This window comes from Aythya marila, assembly GCF_965140915.1.
Source record: "Aythya marila genome assembly, chromosome: 1".
Classification (NCBI taxonomy): domain Eukaryota; kingdom Metazoa; phylum Chordata; class Aves; order Anseriformes; family Anatidae; genus Aythya; species Aythya marila.
This window is the reverse complement of record NC_139042.1, coordinates 137931156-137944911: the sequence shown is the minus strand read 5'-3', so window position 1 is coordinate 137944911 and position 13756 is coordinate 137931156. Positions and strand designations below refer to the sequence as shown.

Here is a 13756-nt window from a genome sequence, read left to right as displayed (position 1 = left end):
AGCAAGTCCAGAGAAGGGATACAAAGATGATCATAGGACTGGAGCATCTCTCCTATGAAGGGAGGCTGTAAGAGCTGAGGATATTCAGCCTGGAGAAGAGACAGCTCTGGGGAGGCCTCATTGCAGCCTTTCAATACTTAAAGGGTTCTTATAAAAAGAATGGAGAGGGACTCTTTACTTGTGTAGATAATGATAGGGGGGATGGTTTTAAACTGAAAAAGAGAAGATTTAGATTGGATATTAGGAAGAAGCTCTTTACTCAGAGGGTGGTGAGACACAGGAACAGGGTGCCCAGAGAAGTTGTGGATGGCCCATCCCTGGAGGTGTTCAAGGCCAGGCTGAATGAGGCCCTGAGCTACCTGATCTAGTGGGTGGCATCCCTCCCTATGGCAGTGGGGTTGAAACTGGATGGTCTTTGAGGTCTCTTCCAACCCAAGCCATTCTATGATTCTATGATTGAAACAGTTCATTTAAACAGCTGCAAAATTTAAATTATGTTTGTCCTACACCTCTCATATATACATACAGCAGAAAGCAAATGTATTTTTTTTTTAGCCATTCATGATACCATGCACTTTGAAAGCCAGGGGATGACAGCATATGTGAATGCTGCTTCTAGTTTTCTTGTAATCTGAAACAGGTTTCAGGGAGAGAATGAATACTGAAATAAAGTGGTTCAGTAGTCTATATGTAGCTGTATAGTCTGTCACTGTTTCTAAACACAATCCGTTTATCTGCTTTTCAATAAACCAAGTAAAGCAACTGAAATACGTGCATTTTGTCTATAAGAACTGAGCTGTTTTCCAGAGTTAAAAAGAATTACTGGAAATTACTGATGCTGTGTATTTCTCAAAAGATAATTAATAGCAAATCAGTGTATTTTATTACATGTCATTTAAGAGATGATTATAACCTTAAAATGAAAGTATAGTATCAATACAACACAATATTTTACAAAATCACAAACAATAAAGTGTAACATTTATTTATATGAATAAAAATGTATGCATAGAACATAACACTTCTACACAAACGCTTATGAAGGCAAACACCCCTTTCACCAGCATTACCAAAAACCTGCAATTTCAGTTTCATTAATTTTATTCCTTTCTAATTTTAAGTGTCTCCAAGGGCACTTAGAAATATATTACTGAACTGCAATAATATGTTCTGGAAAATATTTTTACATTTGAAGAATAGAATAGAAAACTTTTGGACTGTTTTATAAAATAAAACACCTATCTGCCTTTCCAGGATAAACATGTAAAGAGGTATTTCCTTATGAATTTACTTAAAATTGTTCTGAATAGAGGAGACGCATTCTAATGGAAAACACCTGTCGAAGAAGCAGTGAAATTCACATCATGGTTATACTAAATAATGTGTAGCTAACTTTTCTTGTAGATTTATCTTCAGATATTATATTTAATTATCAGGGCACATACACGAACTTTTTTTCCAGTAACTCAAAGGTGAAAAAAATAAATGATTAATTTTGTTAGCTAGATAATCTCTGTTGTTCTTCACTTGACTGCGCAGATGACAAATCTGTTACTTCACATTTATTTAAAAGAATGACACAACAGAAGACAAACACATGCAAATATTGAATCAGATACTTACCACAAATCAAAGTTCACTGGTGTTAATTAAAAGAGTTAAATTTTACTGGTTTCAGTTAAGAATCATAGAGAGATTCTCTAAGGAGTACTTGTTAGAGAAAATCACCTCTATTTTTAAAATGCCTAAAAGAGAACAGCAGTCAACGCTTTCAGCAAGATTAGAATTACTAATGTAACACATGCTAGTGTTTAATTTCAACTTAATTGACCATCAGAGCTTGAGGTTACATATGATGACTGTGTATTTCAATTTGCCATAATGGACCAGCTTCCTTATGTATTTTACAGCGTTCTCCATGGGATCACAATTTTCAGCCTTTAAACCAGTGCAATTTTAGAAATTTTATTTACATATGTATAAGAAAACATACAAGCCTATCCTGGAAGTTCTGAGACACTGCAGAGATTTGCACTGATACTATATACAACATTTTAGGTTGGATATTAGGAAGAAGTTCTTTACTGAAAGGGTTGTTAGGCATTGGAATAGGCTGTCCAGGGATGTGGTTGAGTCACCATCCCTGCAGTCTTTAAAAGAAGTTTAGATGTAGAGCTTAGTGATATGGTTTAGTGGAGGACTGGTTAGTGTTAGGTCAGAGGTCGGACTAGGTGATCTTGGAGGTCTCTTCCAACCTAGACAATTCTGTGATTCTCTGATGTCTACACTGACAGTGGAGTCAACTAATGTCTATTCTCCCTGCAGATGGAGTAGAGACCTTCACTATTACAGTCTTCTGTGTGACTCTAACCTAACTACACATAAGTTTACTTTTCATAACCCTACGGTAGGCCACAATCCTAAATACAGATGTATAGGCCACAAACCTAAATACAGATGTATATTTGGATATACAACTATATCCAAAGATTATCTGTACAAAACATCAAATTGTTACACCAGGCAGCTGCTATAGCAAGGAGGAGTTGAACAACACATGGATGCATCCGTCAAATTCAATCAGTTCTATGGAGAGACAGTGTATCAAGCAAAAGGAGAGGTAGACAGCAGTATAATATAAATAATTATGCTTCTTTTGGAAGTAGAAAGGGAAATACAATATACCACTTTTCCTCACCAACATCTACAAAAAAAAAAGGTTGCCTAATGAGTAAGGATAAAATAAATAGCAAAGCTGCTGTAACTGCCATTTACAGTATAATCACTTTTAGTTTAGATTTCCTATTTCCTTAGTAGATTAGAAAATCTACATGCATTGCATTTTTAGTTTTATGGAATTCACAGAAGTTTTTTAAGAATGGTAATTGCATATAAAAACAGACGTGTTTTTTCACAGAATCATAGAATCATTAATGTTGGAAAAGACCTCCACAATCATCTGGTCCAACCATCCCCCTGAAAGAAATGTCTTCTAAATTCCAACCTAAAACTCCCCTAGTGCAACTTGAGGTCATTCCCTCTTGTCCTGTTGCTAATTATCTGTGAGAAGAGGCTGACACCCAGCTCCCCACACCTTCCTTTGAGGTACCCATAGAGAGCAATGAGGACTCCCCTGAGCCTCCTCTTCTCCAGACTAAACAATCCCAGTTCTTCACAGGACTTGTGTTCCAGGCCCTTCACCAGCTTCGTAGCCCTTCTCTGGACATATTCCATGGCTTCGATGTCCTTCTTGTAGTGAGGGGCCCAAAACTGAACACAGTACTCGAGGTGTGGCCTCACCAGAGCTGAGTACAGGAGGACGATCACCTCCCTGATCCTGCTGGTTACACTATTCCACATACAAGCCAGGATGCTGTTGGCCTTCTTGGCTGCCTGGGTACACTGCTGGCTCAGATTGCTGACTCGTTCATGTTTCAAGATGTTACAGGTAAGTATTACAAATACATTTATAATGCTATAAGATAATGACTTCTGGAATATTTCAGTGCAACTTCCTTTACATTACTTAGCTTCCTCAAATATCATGGAAATATAGATTACAATTTGATCAGGATTGCAAGCCTGTTGTGACTAGCTTGGCATGTCCTTTCCTATTATAAGGTAAATGTTTATTCATTTGGAATAATCCCTCCATAAATGGTTACCTTCATATCTTAACTTCCAGAAGTTCATGTATCATTATGAATGTTGCAACAGCTGTCCATACAACCCAGTAAAGCAAATTCTGTTGTACTAGAGCTGAAGAAATCTCTTGAAGAACCGGTTACTTGGCCTCAAAATTTGTATTGAGGCCTACCAGTTTTATTTTTCAGAGAGAAACATACTTTCAGCTATTACATTACATAAATTATATGAAAAGAATTAGGTACCTGGAAATAGACAATGTAGAATAAAATAGTTTGAACCTCTTTTCCCTGAAACAGGACTTGAATCCAGAAAATCTGTATAGCATAGTTAGCATAGGCACAACAAAATGAAAGTTGCCATTTTGCATTTACTAACTGATTTAATTACTTATCAAGAACTTTTTTCCAATGCTGTGCCCCACGGTAGTATTAACCCTTACACAGAGCCATGGAATCTCCTTGAAAGCTGTGCCTATTAAAATGAGGTAAAGTGACCTCAGTGATATTATTAACCCATTATATATAAAAGACTGCACCACCCTAAAATCCTTTTTACTGAAGCACACTTGGGTACGTAGGTATTTTTTCAATAATCTAAACAATTCCTTATATTGTGCATAACCCTCATGCAGAAAGTGTGTGAAGTTATAGTTAAAAAATGTTTCTATGCATTCCTTTTTCTGACAGTGATCAAGGAAATTTTAATTATCTCTATATCACGACACTACTTTTTCAGACTTTGAAAAAAGCACTAATACAAGGCAAATGATTAATGCATGTATGAATAGAATTCCAAGCTGGAATTTTAAATATGTCTGAGCTATGAAAAAGCTACTGTAAGTAACTCTCTAGAACTTGTCACTAAATTTGGACAACTAGCTTCCTACCTAAGATTTTAAAATAATCCATATATTTTCCAAGCAGAAGTTATTATATAGAAGCATTAATTACATTAATTTTCTAGATATGTTCAGAATGACTTTGGACTCTGGTAGTAAAAGGCCATACTGAGCATTTTATACAGTCAATGCTTCCTAACTCAATCTTCTTTCAAATGAAATTATTAAAGGGAGTTGAAGGTAAAAAAAACACAAACTGTGAGTTTCATTTCAGCACATACACAGTTGAGAACTTGTACACACACTTGTATTTTTAGCTAACAGGAAATAACAATGAATAGAAATAGAAATTGAAGAAAAGTAATGGCTACATATTATATAGAGAAGAAAGGAAGGAAGAAGAAGGATGTGTGTGTGTCCTGAACTCAGAGTATAGTGGATGAATTACTGAGGCCAAAAGAAATCTCAATGAAAACTCCCCTTTAATGGAATACAAAAGTTTTCAGACTGTTAAATTTGCTAGGTTGCATGTTCACATGGTGCATGTAAGCTATACAGTACATTATGCAGAGACACTGAGCCAGCTCTAAAAACCTTTAGCCTAGGTACCTCATATAGTGTAGCTGATCAATGCACCACTTTACCTGAAAAGCCCAGTCACCTTATCTAGTTCCCTTTCTGACAAAGCTATCATTTGCATGCTTTTATTCCTTAGCTGGGAGCTACAGGGTGTGGAGTGCAAAATTCTGACAAGCAAAAATTCTTAAGACTAGAATTTTAGTGGGATGTCATGGCCCAACATATAATAGTGTTTTCCAATAAAAGAAAAAAATCTTTTTAGAAAAGTGATATTCCAAAGTGGAGAGAAATACTACCATTTCTACCCTACTCTCTAGAAAGTAGGGAGAGGTCAGGAAAAGTCTTTGAAAATCAACTTAAGACAAAAAGCATTCAAAAATAGTTTTTTCCTCCCTGAAATAAGTTCTCTGGGCAATACTTCCAAATGAAAACTGTTTGATGTAGATTCAAATATACAGAGATCCTGTGGTTTTTCTTGATTCCTGTAAAAAAGAAATCAATTTATTTATTTATTTATTTTTTTCCTGGAATGTGAGTCACAGTGGACGTTGTAAACAGATTTAATCACAACAGCAAGTAGTCAGGGTTTTTTGTTATTTTTATATACTAAATTTATTTCTCAGGAATCATGGAGTTCTCCTTTCAGGTACACATCTAATGAAGGTATGTGATATGGTATATAATATATACATAGTAAATATTATGATAAATATGTGGAATGAGTGAAATAATGAAGGATTTTAGTTGTTTTACACTTAAAATTCTGCATTAATGCTATTAATAAATAATTCTACTTTGGTACAGTTATAATTCTTGCATAGTCCCATTAAACCTAAACTGCAACATTATAGAAAAAGCAGAAAATAGGGTGCCTTGTAATAACTGAAATGCTTTCTAAAAATATGGATAGTTACTTTCTGGGTTCTGTACACTTTCATCGAAGAGGAAATAAGCACAGGAATTCATCCAATGAGGATACAATTCTTTAACTAGTAGGCATCCAATTTATGTTCCTGCAGATTGATTATTCAACTGACTACTTTTACATAAACTATGAATAGCGGCTAACAAATTGAATTTATCCATACTGAACTTGGTGATCTGTGTACAATGACTTTCCCAGTTCTGGAAAGGAACCATTCAAAAACAAAACTGCAAACAAATCATTGAACAACCTAATCACAGAATCACAGAATTTCTAGGTTGGAAGAGACCTCAAGATCATCGAGTCCAACCTCTGACCTAACACTAACAGTCCCCACTAAACCATATCCCTAAGCTCTACATCTAAGCGTCTTTTGAAGACTTCCAGGGATGGTGACTCCACCACCTCCCTGGGCAGCCTGTTCCAATGCCTAACAACCCTTTCGGTAAAGAAGTTCTTCCTAACATCTAACCTAAAACTCCCCTGGTGCAACTTAAGCCCATTCCCCCTCATCCTGTCACCAGGCACATGGGAGAACAGACCAATCCCCACCTCACTACAGCCTCCTTTAAGGTATCTGTAGAGAGCAATAAGGTCGCCCCTGAGCCTCCTTTTCTCCAGGCTGAACAAGCCCAGCTCCCTCAGCCGCTCCTCGTAGGACTTGTTCTCCAGGCCCCTCACCAGCTTCGTCGCCCTTCTCTGCACCCGCTCAAGCACCTCGATGTCCTTCTTGTAGCGAGGGGCCCAAAACTGGACACAGTACTCGAGGTGCGGCCTCACCAGAGCCGAGTACAGGGGGACGATCACTTCCCTAGCCCTGCTGGTCACACTGTTTCTGATACAAGCCAGGATGCTGTTGGCCTTCTTGGCCACCTGAGCACACTGCTGGCTCATATTCAGCCGACTATCAACCAATACACCCAGGTCCTTCTCTGCCTGGCAGCTCTCCAACCACTCATCTCCCAGCCTGTAGTTCTGCATGGGGTTATTACACCCCAGGTGCAGGACCCAGCACTTGGCCTTGTTGAACTTCATGCAGTTGACCTCAGCCCATCGGTGCAGCCTATCCAGATCCTCCTGCAGAGCTTTCCTACCCTCGAGCAGATTGACACACGCACCTAGCTTGGTGTCATCTGCAAACTTACTGAGGGTGCACTCAATGCCCTCGTCCAGATCATCGATGAAGATATTAAAGAGGACCTAAGTTCAATATTAAAGATATTAAAGATATTAAAGATATTAATATTAAAGATATTAAAGAGGCCCATAGTTTATACCTAGGTATGAACCTAAGTTCATGTGAATACTCAAATGCTAAATAGAATTATAAGAGAATAAAAAGAGAATAAATAAATTTATGTTGTTTGCAGTATCACTGAAGAAAACAATATTTTATACCTTCTATGATTCACAAATCTTTGATCTGATGAAAAAAATCACATAGTAATGATATGACACTTGGAATGTTCCTGTAATAACACCGCTTTGAAAAACAGTATATTAAGATATTAAATTACGTATTACTAATTCACACTACAGTGAATGACTGATTTTTCTTCTTAAAAAAAAAAAAAAATCTACCAAAAATTTTAATCTAATGAAACTGCATTCTAGTCAGTAGTTAAACAGGGAAAAAAAAAAAAAAAAAGTATATTAAGACTTAATCTCTTTCTCCAATACAGTTATTATTTTTTTCTACCTTCATTACATATGGACATAAAACAATTCCTGTTCCTCAAAATCTGGGAAAAATCTACGGAAACAGCAAACATTCTGATACTTTATTCATCCTTGGGAATAATAAACCACTGGACTGGGCTTTTTAAGAATTCAGCAATTTAAATTTGTTAATCCATTTTAACAAGAAACCATCATAACCCACAAAATTATTTCAGTGTCATGGAGGAATCTAACAGTAGGAAAAAAATAACACAGGTTGTAGGAAAATGCCTTTATCTCTACTTGAGGGAGATGACATAAAAATACAGAGCTGTAGCATCATGATTTTATAATGTTATCAAAATTATATTTTTGCTACCCTCATTGCTTCCCCCTATTCAAAATACTATCCTGAAGAAAAAGGCAACCATATCAAAACAGGAATAATAGCTTTCTGTTCTTTTAGAATGAGTAGCCATGTTTACCAGCATATTCTTTTATATTGTACCTTTTCTTCACTGCTGCTAAGCTTAACCCAAATCAAATGACAAGATCTGGTAATCATAACTGGTTTCTTACACTGTCCTCACTATCTGTGGCATCTAAGTGTTTGGCAGCACAAGGTGGAAAGTCTGTTTGAAAAATTCCAACATCTGTTACTTATTTCCACTTCCTCAAATTATAACTTATTACAGGATGGTTGAACTGTATCTTTTTGCCAGTTTGAGGTCCAACTGGCTAACAAAGCAGCAAAACTTTTCTAAGAGGAAGCTCAGGAACCAGCAAAACATTACTAAAAGTTAAAACTGACATTATAAAGAAAAATTATAACAGTGGTAATAAAATAACCAAGCTTAATATTCCTACTTAGGGTTCCATTAAGATTTTTCTGCACATTGCTGAATAACAACACGTCAGAGGCTGAAATTACTGCAAGACAACACTGTCAAGGTCAAAACCTTTTGCAGCATCTCTGTTTTACTGTTTATAAATAAAGAAGCCATCCAGACTCATCTAATACTGAAAATACTTTTCTCAAAAAGCATGCACAGTAATAGACTATTTAGCCCCGAAACCTTGGAGTCCTAGAAATACAAAAATAAGAGACTTCTGTAAAAATATGAAAGATAAGTGTTTACTAGCCCTTCTGGTTTTGTGATCCAATTCATTTCACAGCCTGTACACGTTATTGCAGAATTGCTTCATCTACCAGGAAAAAAAAAGGAGGACATGGACTCCTAAAATACAAACACTATAAATAGCAAAATGTTCAGTAATGGAAGACAGCAAGGGAGGGAAAAAAATTAAAGTACAGCTGACTGAGGAGAAAAATCATGCTATAATACCTATTTTTTTAGTATTGACAAAAGTAGATGATAAATTCATTAAAAGCAGAGGAGATTTTAAGGAAAATTGTCATATAAGCACACGGCAGACAGTAAAAATCACCCTAAAAAGCTGCTTTCAACTGAAATTTGATGAATCCAAGGAAGCTTTGAAAACTTGGATTAGTGAATATAATATCCATATAAGATTTTTGGATGAGACTAACAGTATCTTGGATGAATTAACAGTACAAAGGGACTGAAAAATCATCTTTTAACTAACTTGTGACAGTGGGTAGATTCAAAGCAAGTTAGTTTAGAACTAGTAAAGATTTTAATTTTTGAAAAAAAGTAAATATACCTTTTTGCATCTTAGCAATAATTTTTCCTTGCAGAGGTAGACACTAAGCAATAGCCTTACAAAAATAAAGTATAGAAAGAGGATAAAGTAGACTTTTTCAGAAATTAAAAAAAATAATTCTTCCCATCATGGTGAATAGCAGATTACTAATCTTTTCAACTAATTCTCTCTACATAAGCACAAAAATAGTAAATTCTTGACTTCTTGATCTTTTCACTCTTGCCACTTTTTTTTTTTTTTTTTAATATAAGCATAAACCATGAAGGTATTATAATACTCCAGGAGGATTAAATACCTCAAGTTGACAATAGGATTCTAACAAGTATATCTTGTTGTTTACATAGTCAAGAATTACCAGCAAACAAAGTTGTGAGAAAGTCTAAATTCCCTCTTGGTGAGGGGAAAACAGACCTAAAAAGATACACCTAGATGATCTGTGTTTAAGGATGAGACGTTACAAGTAAAGTGAATTAGATGAAAACATAATGGAAATGACTGATTGGATGACTGAATGGAAATGACTTTGCCAGATTGTTCCAACACTAGCAAATCATAAACTTTCTGAGAACTGTAAGAAACGATCCCCAGTGATGGGGATGTGAAAAACACACTCAAGAATTTCTAAACCTATCATAATTGGAATTTATGAACCAGTTAGATGTTGCCTACTACACACTTAATTTTTTTCAGTCTGCATGTTTTCTGCATTAGTACCTACTGTTCTCACTGCAAAAAATGACTGCTGGCCCCTTTAAAATTAAAACATTCAAAATTCTCTGAATACCAATTTGCATATATGCCTTTCAAAATCAGGTGTGAAGTAAATTTGAAAATTACTGCCTTATTGTACTGCTCTGTCTCAGTAATTACACTAGTAGTTCCTTTGGCTAGTATGGAAAAAAAAAAATCAGCTTTATATACTCTACATAAAGGAAAACTGCAGGATCTTTAACAGTGTAGGAGAAAAGTTGCCCCGTACAGAAAAGGAATATACATGTAACTGAGGTACAAAATTAAAGCCTTACATTCCTTGTATTTCTTCTTCTTCTACATGAATCAAAATGGAAAATATCCCAATTAACATAATTAAGGACCACAGTAAAATATATCCACTTTAACAATATCCAAACATGAAAGCACTTCATAATCCAGTTGTATATCTAATTTATACTGCTTCCTCAGGAAGATATAGAGAAAAAGAGGAATATCGTTAAATCATAACTTAGAAATAGGAATGAGTGAGACTTTATGAGATCATATTACTGTTCTACCCTATGTGGCATCTCTATTCTAGTGCTGACCTATACTGAACCACTTTTATTAACTTACTTTTATAGAAATCTTATTTTTTTCTGATTACTGAAAATTCTATTTGAAAGGTTTTGCTGTTGTTTTGGTTTGGTTTTATTTCATTTTTTTCAAAGTGAGATCAAAATAATTATCTTAATCAGTTATTTTTCTGAGATATCAACAGTGAACTCAGAATCCAGTGAAATCAGAACCAATGAAACTCTCCATTCCCCACACAGAACTTTTTGGATGATTCTGTTGTCAGTGACTTCTGCTGTTTGTCCAAAAGCAGCCTATTTTGTTTACAAAGTTTTACAGGAACAAGTTTTTCAGTACGTATCTTCATATAACACATGACTTCAAACACAACATCAAAGTTGGTGTTCATTTTCAGGATGCATTTTTCATTTTCAAATTCATTTGCATTTTCATTTTCAAATGTGTGCATCAGAAAAAGGTAAAGATAAAATTTATAATCTCCCCCACTTATGAAAAACTGACTTGTTTGCCAGTGTCATTTCCTCTGTTATCCTCAAATGGTAGACATGTACAACTGACGTGCATTGCTTTCCTAAATACTATCTAACCCAACTGCATCTTGGAATAAAGAAGTAAAGAAGTTCTTATTTTCCTATTCACTGACAAAGGACATCACAAACCTGGTGCCCCTGAATATGCCACAAGAATGCCTGGTTTGCTTTTTGAAATGTAGATCTGAGAAAATATTCCATTGAAAAAACAAAGAAACAAATGAACAAAAAATCACCAGCAACACTAGCCTGTTCCCCAGGAAGCATCCATTACAGTGGTCATCAATGAGTTTGAGGGAGCTGGTTCTTTCAACACATTTCAGAATAGCACTTAAAAGGGGACCCATAACCTCTATACCTAGGGAACGTGTGAGATTGTCCATTAATATCAGTCACTTGTCTTTAATATTCTAAGAAAAGGGTAGATGTAGAATTACCCAGCATCTGTGGACAATAACTGGATAGTAACTGATATCACCAGTTCATAACTCAAGTAGTTGTCTCAAAGGCAATAGATAGTCACAACAATCAATACAGAGGAATGCTTCACTGAGAGGCAGTTCAGTATTCAGAGGACATTCATCAAAACAACGCCAGCAGATCTTTTAACAGTGCAAAATAATCCCAGGTTTTGAAAGCCTTAAAATTCTGAAGCTTCTTCCACTTAACAGAAGAAAAAGTATTATATAATGCACATGCAGGAACTTCAAGCAAACAGACCAGAACTTTCTGACTTTAGGTTCTGTGGGAAAGGTACCTATCAGAAGGGCCACAATAGAAAATGGCTAACTATTTTACTTTTTTTTTGCAATTGCAAAGTTTTTGCAATTTTAAAATGAAGACCTCTAGAAACAGAACTAGGAGAAAAGTGCAGTCTGACAGACCTGAAACAAGATACAGAATCAAGGACAATTTGTGCTGATGGTTCCTTTTCTGGATAATGTGATGATGATGCTACATATAGCTAGCCAGTATGCTGCAAAACGTTGCATGTCATTATCAAAGACAAATTACAGAAATTTGTCTAGCAGGAAACTAAGATAGAACTAGGCCTTTCACACCTTCCCTAGCCTTAAAGATACAACTTTTCACATGGACTGTATTAGCAGTATGGTACCTCTCCGGACAGATTTTTAACATGCATCTCCATCACAGGCACATCACACTGATAATAGACAGCTTCAAAATCTGCAACTACAATAAATTCTTATCTCAAGTTAAAGTCAAGCAGAGAAAAACAGCCTTTTTTTCTTCTCAAAGGGATATTTTTGGGAGGGAAGAGTAGGAGAGTTAAGGGGGTGAATACAATTAGGAGAAAGCATAAGGAAGGAGTCAATAAGTTACCTTTATTTTGTGGAACTGGAAATAAAAAAGCAGAAAATTTGGAGGAAATGAGGACAAAAATTGAGTGCATTGACAAAGTTCTAAGTGGGGTGAAAATTTGAAAACAAAAAACTACTTGTAAAACAAGAATTTTAGAAGGAAAACAGAAACCGAAGCTATGTGTGTGTATAGAACATACTTGCACTATATGTTTACTACCATGAAAAAAAAAATAATTCTTTCAAGTAATAGATACTCATAACTCTACTTGTAAAGGTGACTATACATGCACAATGCCATAACACATCATTTTAATCAACTTATAATTTCAGCAATGTTGTTAGCACAGAACAAAATAAATTGAACAAAACCAAATATTGAAACAAACACAGAAGCATATATTTAGGAACAGATATATAAAAAAATAAAAGTATGGTACACATTTCTCAGACGTCTTCCAACAGATTTATGAGTGAACAAAGCTTGCAAGAATAAATTCTATTTTATTAAACCTGGTAGTTCTACCACACAGAACTCACAACCTTTGCCTGTTTGACTAGTCTTCAAAATTTCAGTCTTATATCTAAAGATGGCAAATTTTCCGGGATCCAAAAGTGGTTTTAAGTTGCATTAAATGGAGGGATGATTTGAAATGGGCACTGTGTTATGTAACTCTATGATCCTTATGTTGTCAGGTTCTACTTAAGAAAACAAACAAAAGCACCACCAACAAAAAGCTATCTTACATAGATCTCCAGATAAATTTGAACTTCTTGAACATGTTTTCAAATTTCTGTCCCCACCATTTGGCTTGATATGCAAATGTAACATATCATGGGAGCAATACTGCTGCTCAATCTGTAAGTACACCCCCCAATAATCTTCATATAATTCTTCCAGATTTCATGAGATACACTCCTTTTTAACATTCAGAAAATTATACTAAGTCATGCAAGATATTTTCAATTCAGAAAAGACAAAGCATTTTATTAGAATTCATTTTTACTTCTTTTACTATACAGAATTATATGGCAAGCATATGATAAGTAACTGTAGTTCTGTACAATATACACCTTAGTCAAGATGGAATCAATTTCTCCACTGTTATGTCTCTTTCCTTTACCCTGTTTATACAGATGCTTACACATTTAATATATGTTTGCAGTAAGCGTTAATTGATATAGTCAGAACATATAAATTGCCATAAAATAATGTTGAAAATGGTGGAATACTTCAAATGGCCTTTTGATGAATTTAGGTCTACTTTACCCCAAGAAG

At 35.3% G+C, this 13756-nt stretch overlaps 1 protein-coding gene across 1 annotated transcript in view; it reads right to left on the bottom strand.

The window, feature by feature from the left end:
• Positions 1 to 13756, bottom strand: part of CCDC91 (coiled-coil domain containing 91) — a 164766-nt gene that overhangs the window by 50508 nt on the left and 100502 nt on the right. The gene's annotated exons all lie outside the window — the stretch shown is intronic.